The 14,389-nt window shown below is 43.0% G+C and overlaps 1 pseudogene; it reads left to right on the top strand.

The window, feature by feature from the left end:
• The first annotated feature begins 4,599 nt into the window (after positions 1-4,599).
• On the top strand, positions 4,600-6,931 carry LOC143987120 (small nuclear ribonucleoprotein F pseudogene; annotated as a pseudogene).
• The last annotated feature ends 7,458 nt before the right edge of the window (positions 6,932-14,389 follow it).

Consider the following 14,389-nt stretch of genomic DNA (forward strand, 5'->3'; position numbering starts at 1 on the left):
GAAGAAGAAGAAGAAGAAAGAAGAAGAAGAAGAAGAAGAAGAAGGAAGAAGAAGAAGAAGAAGAAGAAGAAGAAGAAGAAGAAGAGAAGAAGAAGAAGAAGAAGAAGAAGAAGAAGAAGAAGAAGAAGAAGAAGAAGAAGAAGAAGAAGAAAAGAAGAAGAAGAAGAAGAAGAAGAAGAAGAAGAAGAAGAAGAAGAAGAAGAAGAAAGAAGAAGAAGAAGAAGAAGAAGAAGAAGAAGAAGAAGAAGAAGAAGAAGAAGAAGAAGAAGAAGAAGAAGAAAAGAAGAGGAAGAAGAAGAAGAAGAAGAAGAAGAAGAAGAAGAAGAAGAAGAAGAAGAAGAAGAAGAAGAAGAAGAAGGAAGAAGAAGAAGAAGAAGAAAGAAGAAGAAGAAGAAGAAGAAGAAGAAGAAGAAGAAGAAGAAGAAGAAGAAGAAGAAGAAGAAGAAGAAGAAGAAGAAGAAGAAGAAGAAGAAGAAGAAGAAGAAGAAGAAGAAGAAGAAGAAGAAGAAGAAGAAGAAGAAGAAGAAGAAGAAGAAGAGAAGAAGAAGAAGAAGAAGAAGAAGAGAAGAAGAAGAAGAAGAAGAAGAAGAAGAAGAAGAGAAGAAGAAGAAGAAGAAAGAAGAAGAAGAAGAGAAGAAGAAGAAGAAGAAGAAGAAGAAGAAGAAGAAGAAGAAGAAGAAGAAGAAGAAGAAGAAGAAGGAAGGCGGCGGCGACAGAAGACCGGGCCACCGCCTGTAAAAGAGCTATAAGAAGGCGCAGTGGCCCGGCAGAAGAACCGAAGAGGGAGACAAGACCCCGAAGTCGGAAGAAGAGGCCGGCGGCGAGGAAGAAAGCCGGGCTCCTCCGCTAGTAAAAGAGCTACAAGAAGATAGCGGAGGAGTCCGGCGAGAAGACCCCCTAAGACGGAAGAATGGCGATACCACATGTGTGAGACTTTTACACAGTGTGGCCACATACAGAGGCCCAACATGCAGGGAGCGCCATTCAGGTGTTCTGGAGCACCCAGGACAATTCTGACATTTCTCTCCTACATGTAAAAATCATCATTTATTTGCTAGAAAATTACATAGAACTCCAAAACATTATATATGTTTTTTTAGCAAACACCCTGGAGAATACAATGGTGGTCTTTGCAACTTTTTATCTCGCACGGTATTTGCGCAGTAATTTTTCGAATGCTTTTTTTGGAAAAAAAACAGTTTTGTGCTTAAAAAAAAAAAAAAAAACACAGTAAAGTTAGCCCAATTTTTGCATAATGTGAAAGATGAAGTTACGCTGAGTAGATACCTAATATGTCACTCTTCAAAATTGCACACGCTCGTGGAATGGCGCCAAACGTCGCTACTTAAAAATCCCCATAGGCGACGATTTAATTTTTTTTTACTGGTTATATGTTTTGAGTTACAGAGGAGGTCTAGGGCTAGAATTATTGCTCTCGCTCTAACGTTCGCAGCGATACCTCACATGTGTGGTTTGAACACAGTTTTCATATGTGGGCGGGACTTACGTATGCGTTCGCTTCTGCATGCGAGCACATGGGGACAGGGGCGCTTTAAAAAAAACTTTTTTTTATTGTTCATTTTACTTTATTTATTTTAGTTTGACATTTTTTTTCCCCAAAAATAATTTTTTTGATCACTTTTATTCCTATTACAAGGAATGTAAACATCCCTTGTAATAGAAATATGGCATGACAGGTCCTCTTTACAGTGAGATGTGGGGTCAATAAGACCCCGCATCTCACCTCTAAGCTGGGAAGCCTGAAAAAAAAAAAAGATTCTGGCTTTGATCGTATTAGCGATTCGGTAGAAGCACCGGAGGGCGGCGGGAGGGGGGGGGGGGTGTCTATGGCTGGGTATTGCAGGGTATCACCGACTATGGCTGGGTATCTCAGAGTATGGCTGGGTATCTCAGAGTATGGCGTTGCAGAGTACTGCGTTGCAGAGCATTGCAGGGTATTGGCGGGTGTTGCAGAGCATTGCAGAGTGTTGCAGGGTATTGGCGGGTGTTGCAGAGCATTGCAGAGTGTTGCAGGGTATTGGCGGGTGTTGCGGAGTGTTGAGTGTTGCGGAGTGTTGCGGAGTATTGAAGAGTGTTGCAGGGTATTGCAGAGTGTTGCAGGGTATTGCAGAGTGTTGCAGGGTATTGCAGAGTGTTGCAGGGTATTGCAGAGTGTTGCAGGGTATTGCAGAGTGTTGCAAGGTGTTGCAGAGTGTTGCAAGGTGTTGCAGGGCATTGCAAGGTGTTGCAGGGCATTGCAGAGTGTTGCAGGGCATTGCAGAGTGTTGCAGGGCATTGCAGAGTAATGAAGAGTAATGGCAGGGTATTGCAGAGTAATGAAGAGTAATGGCAGGGTATTGCAGAGTAATGCAGAGTAATGGCAGGGTATTGCAGAGTAATGCAGGGAATCGAGGGGTTAATTTTCGGTGAGCAGCGATGTGGGCACTGCAGATGCAGCCCACATCGCTGCTGACACCGATCTCTTCCCCCTCCGCTGTACCGATCGGCAGAGCCATTTACAGGTCCAGGCTCAGATATGCCCCGCTGGTGTAAGACTATCCTTGAATACTGCTATTGAAATCTGCGACTGGCGGAATAAAGACTGTCTGAAATGTGGCTGTTAGCGGCAGGATGCTTTTCAGGTCAGCCTTGTGGTAACTACAGATTACTCCCCCCCCCCTTTTGTTTCTAGAAAGTCTTGGTGCATGCCTCCTGCATATCCCTTTAAGGGGTGATAGTTACATTGTCACTATTGGCTGGCACTGCGACAGTCTTTACTGTGTTGTAAGCACCAAGGAGAGTATTGTTATTCTCTGGTGGTTTGCCCTATGGAGCTGACGCTTAGAGTCCTGTTCTCTAACACAATGTACAGTGCTGTGAAAAAGTATTTGCCCCTTCCTGATTTTTTTTGATTTTTTTGCAGATTTCTCACACTTAAATTATTCAGATCATCAAACAAATTTTAATATTACACAAAGAAAACCCAAGTAAATCCAAGATGCAGTTTTTAAATTATTATTTAACCACTTAACAACCGCCCATTGCCGATTAACGGCTTCAGGGCGGTTGTTTAACTCTGAGAGGCCGTTAATTAACGGCCTCCAAGAATTCTGCTCTCGCGCGCCCCCTGGGGCGCGCACACGAGAGCATCCGTAACCGCTGGGTCCAGTCGACCCGGCGCATCACGAATCACGGTAAAACGGCCGCTCATCGCGGCCGTTTACCACGTGATCGCTCCGTCAAATGACGGATTGATCACTTGTAAACAAGCCGGCGTCATGTTATGACGCCGGCTTGTTTACAAGTGATCAATCCGTCATTTGACGGAGCGATCACGTGGTAAACGGCCGCGATGAGCGGCCGTTTACCGTGATTCGTGATGCGCCGGGTCGACTGGACCCAGCGGTTACGGATGCTCTCGTGTGCGCGCCCCAGGGGGCGCGCGAGAGCAGAATTCTTGGAGGCCGTTAATTAACGGCCTCTCAGAGTTAAACAACCGCCCTGAAGCCGTTAATCGGCAATGGGCGGTTGTTAAGTGGTTAAATAATAATTTAAAAACTGCATCTTGGATTTACTTGGGTTTTCTTTGTGTAATATTAAAATTTGTTTGATGATCTGAATAATTTAAGTGTGAGAAATCTGCAAAAAAATCAAAAAAAATCAGGAAGGGGCAAATACTTTTTCACAGCACTGTACATTGTGTTAGAGAACAGGACTCTAAGCGTCAGCTCCATAGGGCAAACCACCAGAGAATAACAATACTCTCCTTGGTGCTTACAACACAGTAAAGACTGTCGCAGTGCCAGCCAATAGTGACAATGTAACTATCACCCCTTAAAGGGATATGCAGGAGGCATGCACCAAGACTTTCTAGAAACAAAAGGGGGGGGGGGAGTAATCTGTAGTTACCACAAGGCTGACCTGAAAAGCATCCTGCCGCTAACAGCCACATTTCAGACAGTCTTTATTCCGCCAGTCGGCAGATTTCAATAGCAGTATTCAAGGATAGTCTTACACCAGCGGGCATATCTGAGCCCTGGACCTGTAAATGGCTCTGCAGCCAACACAGGTCACTAGGTTCCTTTAGAGCAGGGATCTGCAATTAGCGGACCTCCAGCTGTTGCAAAACTACAAATCCCATAATGCCTCTGGGTGTCATGCTTGTGGCTGTCAGAGTCTTGCTATGCCTCATGGGACTTGTAGTTCTGCAACAGCTGGAGGTCCACTAATTGCATATCCCTGCTTTAGAGTGTCAAGGTTCAGGTTCCTTTAGAGGCCAGCCTTACATCTTACTTATGGGGGAGATTACTGTGTACTTGTATTTAAAAAGTGATTGTGGAGGCTTTATTTTTGTTAAAATATCAAATCTGGTATACTTTCCTGGTCTATGCTCTTATTCTGGGGGTCACCTGCCAGGGCTCGTGTCTCCTCCTCTTCTCCAAGTGCCTCTACAGCAAGCCACTTGCTATGGGGGCACTCGTGCAGGCTCGATCCCAGAGTGGGGCTGTGTGTGTCTATAGACACACTTAACATGGATCAGCCCTGCCTCCCCACAGGCAGGGTTGAGTCACAGGCTTTGACTGACAGCAGCAAGAGCCAATGGCTCCTGCTGAGTCTCCTGTGAGAAGGGGGAAAAGCTGCTGCAGACGGGCACAGGGCTGGCTCAAGATCAGGCTCGGGCAGTGCTTAAAAGGGAATGTTTTTTTTTATCCAAATGCATTCACAAATACTGTAGCTGCTGACTTTTAATATTAGGATACTTACCTGTCCAGGAATCCAGCGGTGTCTTCACCAGAGCCGATTTCTCAATTGGCTATCGGGTGCTGTTGCCACCATCTCCACCAAGGGAAACTGGCAGTGAAGCATGCTGCGCTCTCTAATTGGGTCAGCTGAGGGAGGACAAACTGTCATCACCAGGTGCCCGTTCCCCCAAAAGGTGCCAAATTTGGCAGCGGGGTCCGGGGAGAGAGAGACAGACAAGTGGTGCTTCCCCTTTCGGTGAAATAGATGACTGCATGTATAGATATGAATGAGGCCCATAAACTGAACTTTAGGAAACAGCTAAAATACATATGTGTGTTATAGTGATGGGACCTGACACAACCTGATCATAGCAGTGGCAAACCTCCATCCCTAATATATGTTGGACAAAAAAGGAGGAATGAATGGGACTTTGTATGAGGCATGTCACTGAATTGATACCTTGTTCATATTGATCATTGAATTATTTATTGATTACAAATCAAGTTAAAAAATGTCAATAGTAAAAAGGACACAATATACTGTATACAGTTCACTAGTATGAATATACAGTTATTAAATTATTAAAGTAAAATACAACCTGATTAGCAGTACAGTTTCATAAAACACGCATCCATTGATAATTAACCACTTGGGACCCGCGCTATAGCCGAATGACGGCTACAGCGCAGATCTCCTTTTCCGGGACTACGTCTATTGACGTAGTCCCGTGCACGAGCGGCCTGCGTGCCCCCTGAGGGGCGCGCGCAGAGCGCTCTGTGATCGGCGAGTCTATGAGACTCGCCTGATCACCGATCCGTGCAAGGGGTCGATCCCGACCCCTTATCACATGATCAGCTGTCAGCCAATGACAGCTGATCATGTGATATAACGGAGCTGGTAATCGGCTATTATTCCTCCTCGCGCTGTCAGCGCGAGGAGAAAAAAAAAAGCCGACCACCGGCCAGCCCTGCTAGTGCCCACCTGCCCCCTGCCAGTGCCCACCTGCCCCCTGCCAGTGCCACATTAATAAAAAGTAAGTTCCCCCCGTCAGTGCCCACAGTGCCACCCAGCAGTGCCCACAATCTGCAACAAAGGTGCTGCACCCCAGTGCCACATATCCGTGCCCATCAGTGTCATCTACCAGTGCCCAGCAGTGCCGCCCATCAGTGCCACCTATCAGAGCCCATCAGTCCCATCTATCAGTGGTACCTATCAGTGCCCATCCGTGCCACCCATCTGTGCCATCTTATCTGTGCCCATCTTTGCCCATCAGTGCCGCCTTATCTGTGCCCATCGGTGCCGCCTTATCTGTGCCTATTAGTGCCGCCTTAACTATGCCTATCAGTGCAGCCTATCAGTGCCCACCAATGCAGCCCATCAGTGACCACCAGTGCAGCCTATCAGTGCCGCCTCATCAGCGCACTTCAATGAAGGAGAAAAATGACCCGTTTGCAAAATGTTATAACAAACTATTAAACATGATTTTTTTTTTTGCATCTTTTTTTGTTTGTTTAGCAAAAAATAAAACTCCCAGCTGTAATTAAATACCACCAAAAGAAAGCTCTATTTGTGGGAAAAAAAATGATAAAAATTTCATTTGGGTACAGTGTTGTATGCCCGCGCAATTGTCATTCAAAGTGCATCAGCGCTGAAAGCTGAAAATTGGTCTGGGACTGAGGGGGGTTTAAGTGCCCAGTAAGCAAGTGGTTAAACATAAGTAATTAATTGCTCTTAGTGATCCAAACTTGCCTGGGCATCAGTTCGATGCATACTCGTTTGCACATAGCCATTTCCTGTTCTCTCCGGCGGTGTGTTCGAGCAGCATTCCGCGGGGAAATTTTTTCTGGTTTGTAGGCGAGCGTGTGGATTCAGCGTCGGCACAAGTTTGCCACTCAACCCAAAACCATTCCTTAATGGTCTTACTGGTAAGCCAGTAATGGTGAAACTGAAGTGGGGTATGGAGTACAAGGGATACCTGGTCTCTGTGAATGGCTACATGAACATGCAGCTCGCCAATACAGAAGAGTATATTGATGGGGCATTGTCCGGACATCTTGGAGAAGTTCTAATAAGGTGTAATAATGTATTGTATATACATGGAGTAGAAGAGGAGGAAGAAGATGGAGAGATTAGAGAATATAGCAATTTCCAAATTCGTTTTGTAAAATTTTTTTTTTTTTTTTCTTGAAACGTCTCTTTTGGGGTTATTGTTGGACTTTTTTTTTTTTTTTTTTAACAAAACATGCAAAAACAAACAGATTTTTATTACTTAAAAAAAAATAGTGTTGTTTTACCTGCCAAATGATTTGTATCTTTGTCTATCCAGTCTAGAGATTTGTACAACTCTGACTGGTGGGGGAGGGGATCTGATCTTTCTCTACTGCAGTTTCACTTTCATCTACAAGGCCTATTCACTCTCCAACTAAGTGACTGGAGAAACTCCTCCCATCAGCATGCTCCCTGCACTGCAACATACCTAGTTGGCTCTTTGTGCTGCTTCTCACAATCCCCCCCCCCCCCCCAGCTCTGCTGTAAAGTAAAGTTTAAGTTAATTATTACAGAGCTGTAATGTGTGCCTTCCATATCTGCCTGGGGTTAAAGAGGATATTCAATCAGTTAACAAAAAATTCAGGGTCATTATCTATAAATACTGTAGCAGCTGACTTTTAATAAAATTACATTTACCTGTCCAGGGATCCAGTGCTGTCCTCACGCAGACTTGTTCTTCACCCGTCTTCAGGTCCCCAGTGCCGCCATCTTGGATGTGGGAAGCCAGCTGTGACTCTGCAGCTTCACACTGTGCATGCGTGTGTTGAGCTGCACTTTGCGAATAGAACCACAGCCCCCTGGGACCTGGTTAAGGGGAAGCAGAACTTCTGCTGAAATCGCCTAAAAGGTCCCAGAGGAAGTGGAAGCAGGTACCTGACAGAAATAGGTATTTCCCCCCCCCCCCCCCCCCCGCAGGGAAAAAAAAAACAACAAAAATACTGGGGGCGGTGGGGGGGATGGTTTTATTGGAAAGGATTAGAAATGGCAGATCTTCCCTTTTTCCCCTTTTAGGGTGAAGTTTCACATTAATAAGACCCAGTGATTTTGTCAAACTCATCTTGTAAAAATACACAAGACAGCCTGCCTGATAATATATATATATATATATATATATATATATATATATATATATATATTTCTCTTTTATCACTGTATATATCAAAGGCCATAAAGGTTTAGACAAAACAAAATTCTAGATAGTTATTAAAGTGGTTGTAAACCCTTACAAACCACTTTGACCTACAGGTAAGCCTAGATTAAGGCTTACCTGTAGGTCCAAGAAATATCTCCTAAACCTACACCTTTACCTGAAGACAGCCACCGCTGTCTACGGCGCATGCGCCGTAGACAGCGGTGCGCAGGCGCACTGGGTAAGCCGCAGATCGCGGCGATATGCCGCGGGTGTCGGCTCCCGTGCGCATGCGCGGGAGTGACGTCATCGCTGCTCTGGCGAATCACAGCGCCGGAGCAGCGAGACCCACGGAGACCCACCAAGAAGATGGACGCTCTGAACTACAGGGGACAGCGGTGACATCGCTGGCTCCTGTGTCAGGTAAGTGACAAATAATGGGCTACTATGCGATGCATAGTAGTCCATTATGCTTTACCTTTGCAGGGAATCAAAGAGGAAGTAAACTCATCAGGGTTTACTTCCTCTTTAAAGTAACGCAGTGCAGTATTACAAAAAATTGCCTGGTCGTGAAGGGGGGGGGGGGGGTAAACCTTCCACCTGCCATTAAAACCATTTTAACTCCAAGCCATGTATGCACACAACTGCTGTGTTTTCTTTGTTGCTTGGTAGCTCTAGGCCCAGTCTAGCAGTGGTACTGGATATATTTTAGGTATTCAAATTTTGCTAGCGTCTAGACTGCTTTACAGCCAGATTCTTCCCACAAGGTTTTTCATTTCTGAAGGGAGGACCTGTCTGTCCCAAATCTCAACAGCATCTACATCTGGTTTGCCATAAACTGCTGATTATATTCAGCTTTGCTGTTTCTCCACTAGAAACCAAGCCTCCGGCTACCAGTGAAGAGAGCAGGTGAATACATTTGTCATTTTACTCTGTAAATAGTGCTTTTTAGTCAAAAGAAAATATTTTCACAGTGCAGGAGTGCTAATACAGCAAATGTTCTGTGTAGGTATTCATCTGAATACGCAGAATTTTCTTCTGTAAACATTTGCATTGTGTAGTCATTAAAGAGCAAGTAAACCCTGATGAGTTTACTTCCTCTTTGATTCCCTGCAAAGGTAAAGCATAATGGACTACTATGCATCGCATAGTAGTCCATTATTTGTCACTTACCTGACACAGGAGCCAGCGAAGTCACCGCTGTCCCCTGTAGTCCGGCGCATCCATCTTCTCGGTGGGGTCTCCTGCTCCGCCGCTGTCATTCGACGAAGCCGCAATGACGTCACTCCCACGCATGCGCCGTAGACAGCGGTGCCTGTGTTTTGGCAAATATCTCCTAAACCGTATAGGTTTAGGAGATATTTCTTGGACCTACAGGTAAGCCTTAATCTAGGCTTACCTGTAGGTCAAAGTTGGTTGTAAGGGTTTACAACCACTTTAACTGACAATTACATGGTTGCGCAACGCTGTACCCAAATAAAATGTGTCGTTTCCCCACAAATAGAGAGATCTTTTGGTGGCATTTGATCCCCTATGTTTTTTTTTTTTGTGCTATAAACAAAAAACAAAACAAAAGACAATTTTGAAAAATATTTTTTTTTTTACTTTCTGCGTTTAAAACCTAACCAATAAAAAAAATAATGTGTATTCATAAATTTAGGCCAATATGCATTCTGCTACTTATTTTGGTAAAAAAAATTCCAATAAGCATATATTCGTTTGCACAAAAGTTATAGCATCTACAAACTACGGGATAGATTTATGGATTTTTAAATTTTTTTTTACTAGTAATGGCGGTGATCAGCGATTTTTAATGGGACTGCTACACTGCGACAGACAAATCTCACACTTTTTGGGTACCAGTGACACCCACAGTAATCAGTGCTAAAAAAAAATGGCAGGGAAGGGGGTTAACATCAGGGGTGAGCAAAGGGTTAACTGTGTTCTCTGAGTGTTTTATAACTGTGAGAGGGGTAAATTTACTGTGGAAAGCCAAAGATCCGTGTTCCCGTCTAGCAGACAGTTGCTTAGGGACCCCCGACCCCCCCCCCCCCCCACACAGATATACTGCGGCAGGGTGACTGCTCTGTGCCGGACCATGTACCTAGTATGTGATCTAACAATTCCAGGTCTGGGGCGCACGTGGCCCCTTGCGACCCGCTCCTACTGTGATTGGACACAGTGGGAGCTGTGGGGGCATGAGGAGCCAGGATTGCTGGCAGGGGACCCAAAAGAGGATCAGGCTGTTCTGTGCAAAACCATTGCATAGAACAGGTAAATAGAACATGTTTGTTATTTAAAAAAAAATAAACTACAACCATTAGAATAATTTTAAAGCCAAACTCCAGGTTTGTTAAAGGGGGCCCACAGATTCCGATAAGCCCCCTGCCGCAGACCCCAACAACCACCGGTCAGGGTTGTCGTGAAGAGGCCCTTGTCCCGATCAACATGGGAGCAAGGTATTGTGGGGTGGGGGGCGCAGAGCCCCCCCCGCTCTAAAGCTCCCATGCCCCCATGTTGAGGGCAAGCAGCCTGGTATGGTTCAGGAGAGGGGGGGGCGCTCGCTCATCCCCTCTCTTTCCTGATCTGCTAGGCTGCATGCTCGGATAAAAAGTCTGGTATGGATTTTGGGGGGAACCACACACCATTTTTTTTTTTTTGGTGTGGGGGGGGGGGGCCTCCGAATCCATACTAGACCTGGGGGGGGGGGGGGGGGACGACCCTACGCTGATTATTTTCCCTGGCTGACAGCTGATGACCCATCAGCTGTTAAAGAGCAATATACCCCAGGTGAGGTTCTACCGTAGATATATAGATGACCTCATTTTATTATGGGATGGTACCCCAACAGATCTTGAAATATTTTTGAACAATCTAAACAATAACATCTATGGTCTAACTTTCACTGGTAAATACAGTGAACATAGTATTGACTACCTGGATCTCCAAATCTCAAAAATAGATGGAGTTTTGAGTACCAAGACATTCTTCAAAACAACTGACAGAAACAGCTATATCCCGATCACGAGCTGCCACCACCCTAAGTGGAAAAATAATATTCCGAAGGGACAGTTGCTAAGATTGAGGAGAAATTGCCACTCAGCAGTAGATTATCATCTTCAAGCAGATATGATTCTAGAGAGGTTCCAAGAAAAAGGATACAGGCCGGAACCACTACTCCAATTAAAAAAGAATATTGGAAATTTGGAGAGGAAGTCGTTATTGGAGAAACAGGATAAAAAAGACAGAAAGATGGAACTGGCTTTTATTACTGGTTTCAACTCTCAATATAGGGACTTTGAAAAAATTATTAAAAAGTATTGGCCTATACTTCAAGAGGATAAAGTGCTATCTAAGGTCCTCCCAAAAAAGCCCTGTTTTGTGTACAGAAAGGCCCCCACTTTACGCTCCCTTCTAGTGCATAACGCCATCGACCCACCAAAACAAATTAAAATCTTTAATGACATGAAGGGATTTTATAGGTGCCAGAAATGCCTCCCATGTAGAGTTAGCAAAAAACAGCCAAGAAAGAAAGAAACGTTTAAGGCAAAAACAGACCATAAAGAGTACAAAATAAAGGAACTAATCACTTGCCGGAGCACGCATGTAACATACGTTATAGAGTGCCCGTGCAATTTACAGTATGTGGGCAGGACCACACGTCCTTTATTTGTTAGGATTAGGGAACATATCAACAATATAAAAAAAGGGTTCCCAAACCACAACCTTTCCCGCCATTTTGACGAGTTCCACAGAAGAGATCCTTCTGGACTAATCTTCTATGGGATTGATTGCATTAAAGGTAATTGGAGGGGAGGGAATAAGACCACCCTCATCTCGCAGAATGAAACTGCATGGATATACAGGTTGGGATCTCTTGCGCCACGGGGCCTCAACCTGGATATAGACCTAAACTGTTTCATAGCTAATCCGTAAACCTCTCTTCTCTGATGGTTTCTTGACTGTTGTTTTATAGGAGATGTGTGTCACTCACTAATCTGTCATAGATTGGGATTCACATATTCATTTATAGTAAGCTAGTAGAATGTTGTTTGGTACTATTACACCTTTCTCTTATCTATTATGGAATGCTACAAGACAAGGTTCCTTCTTATATATATCGACTTGTTTTGAGGGCCTTATATTCATTTGGGATTATCCTAAATGTTGCTGATTGATGATTGCATATGCCAACTCTGATACGTATGGGCATGATTTGGTTTTCCCCTCTTTGAAAATGTGGATCCATTAAATATAGGTTGATATAATCTTTATTCATATTCATCATTTATTATTTTTTATTTACTATTTTTTGTTTGAATATGATATAATTCTAGTCCTGTTCGCTTTCCTTATAGTCCACCATATAACACTGCGGAGTAATGAAAACTTGTACTAGATCGATATGAGCACCTTTACTAGGTAATAGCTGGATTGCAAAGAAGCGAATAGGATGGTTCTTTTGCCTTTGTTATTGAAATCCATTGCATCCAGCTATCTTAGTTAGTAGTGACTGATTTCTGGTAAATTTTTTCAAAAAAAAATAAAAAATGTTCAAAAATTTTTTCAATTTTGAAACACTCATTTTTATACCTTTGTTTATGATAGCTTGTTATAAGGGCCATTAATGTTACTAATGTTTCTAACACAAAATTATTGTTATCATGTATACAGTCTTTTTGAGTTCCCTTTGGGATAGATCACCCTTATGTGCTGTGTACCCAATAAGCGAACGATAGATGGTTCTTGAACTTATTGATTATTTATTATAAGCCAAGTTTTGAAATCCTTTTTTTGTATATCCTCCCCTCGCCTTCTGGCTTGGAACTGGGTGGTAACAACATGCTGATTGGATACAGTGGTTGTCACTCCTTCAGACACAGGGTACAGCCCATCGTTGTCTGTTTGGGCGTCAATTACGAACGTTGGCCAATCAGATGCTGCTCAATCTTTGGTTTTTTCCTATTTGAGTCGTAAGACGTAGTAGCGTGACACCGCCGCTGAAGACGTCAATGACGAAACGCGTTCGACGGAGTTACGCCTATTACGTCAGTTCCGTTCGTTGGAGCGCAGTTGGAGTGCAAGCCGTAGCTGCGTATCCACCGAGCGGCTTCCACGTTCGGATTATTTTTTGCGCTAGAAAGGCTCTATCCCTGGGGGACTTACAAACACTGGAGTGACCTTAGACAACAGGCTATACCCTGGGACATTGTTGTTTTTTGGTTTCTAGTCCTTTGTTTTTTGGGATAAAGTGCTATTAGCGTATGGTTATATTTTTTTTTTTTTTTTTTAATGGACTGTGGTTCCACATCTTGTCTCAATATATGAGATTTGTTTTTTGTTTTTTCCGTTTTATCATTTTTATGTTTTTATTGGTTTATATTTTTGTGGCAATAAATTGATTTTTTATACAAATCACACTATGGAGACTACAATTTTTTTCTTATGAGGATATATGAAATCTTCCCTTGGTTGCGATTGAGGAGCTGGACATCAGCAGGGATTGAGAAAACTCTCTCTGGATGCGAATGAAGAGCTGGATATCGGCAGACTTTGATTTCAAGGCGAATTACCCCTGCAGGGGTGCATTCTTCTGGTGAGTGGGGGACCTTGTGGGGGAACACAGAAGTCACGTTGGAGATTGCACAAGAAGCACTATAGTCACATTTGAACTTTTTGTAATTGCACCATTGAAGATTTTTTTGGAAATTTGGACACTATTTTTTGCACTTTTGGTTATTATGGATTGTTTTTTCCAATTTAGGGGTTAATTGACTCTTTGCTTTTTTATATATATATATATTTTATATTTTTTTGCTTTTTTGTTTTTTATATTTTTTGTTTTTTGTCTTTTTGTTTTTTGTTGTTTCACTTGCACTTTTCTGACACGTATTTTATGTACCATTAATATTTTGGTCTTTCATATATATGCTTATATTAGCATTTTGCATTTATAGGTTGTATCATTTTGAATTTTAATTTTATTAAGCACATCTATATACACCTCCTACTGTTTTTTTGCATATCTTGGCGATAATGCGATTTTAGGCAACAAATTCTTTTATATATACCTATATTAGCGTTTTGCACTTACAGTTTGCATATTTGGGATTATAATTCCACTAGCACATTCACACACGCCACCTACTGGGAATTTGCTCACTTAACCTTAGTTTGGCGATAATGCGATTTTAGAGAATATGGCTTTATAGCGATATAGATACAAATCTTTCGTTTTCTTGTTTGTTGTCGCTTGGTTTTTGGTTCTTTCCTTTTTCTTTGTTTACTGGAACTATCTATCAATCCCAGAAATTAATCTACAGTAGGAATTTTGTTGTTTTTTGGGACATCTGAGTAGCTTGTAAATTAAAAATCGCAGAATAGCAGTTTTTTGGGGTTATACCTCCTTTTATTATATATATATTCTTTAAGATGAATGCATGATATATTCGGGATCATATATTGATA

Source organism: Lithobates pipiens, unplaced genomic scaffold, assembly GCF_037356315.1.
Source record: "Lithobates pipiens isolate NorthernLeopardFrog02 unplaced genomic scaffold, aLitPip1_a1.2 Scaffold_1, whole genome shotgun sequence".
NCBI lineage: Eukaryota > Metazoa > Chordata > Amphibia > Anura > Ranidae > Lithobates > Lithobates pipiens.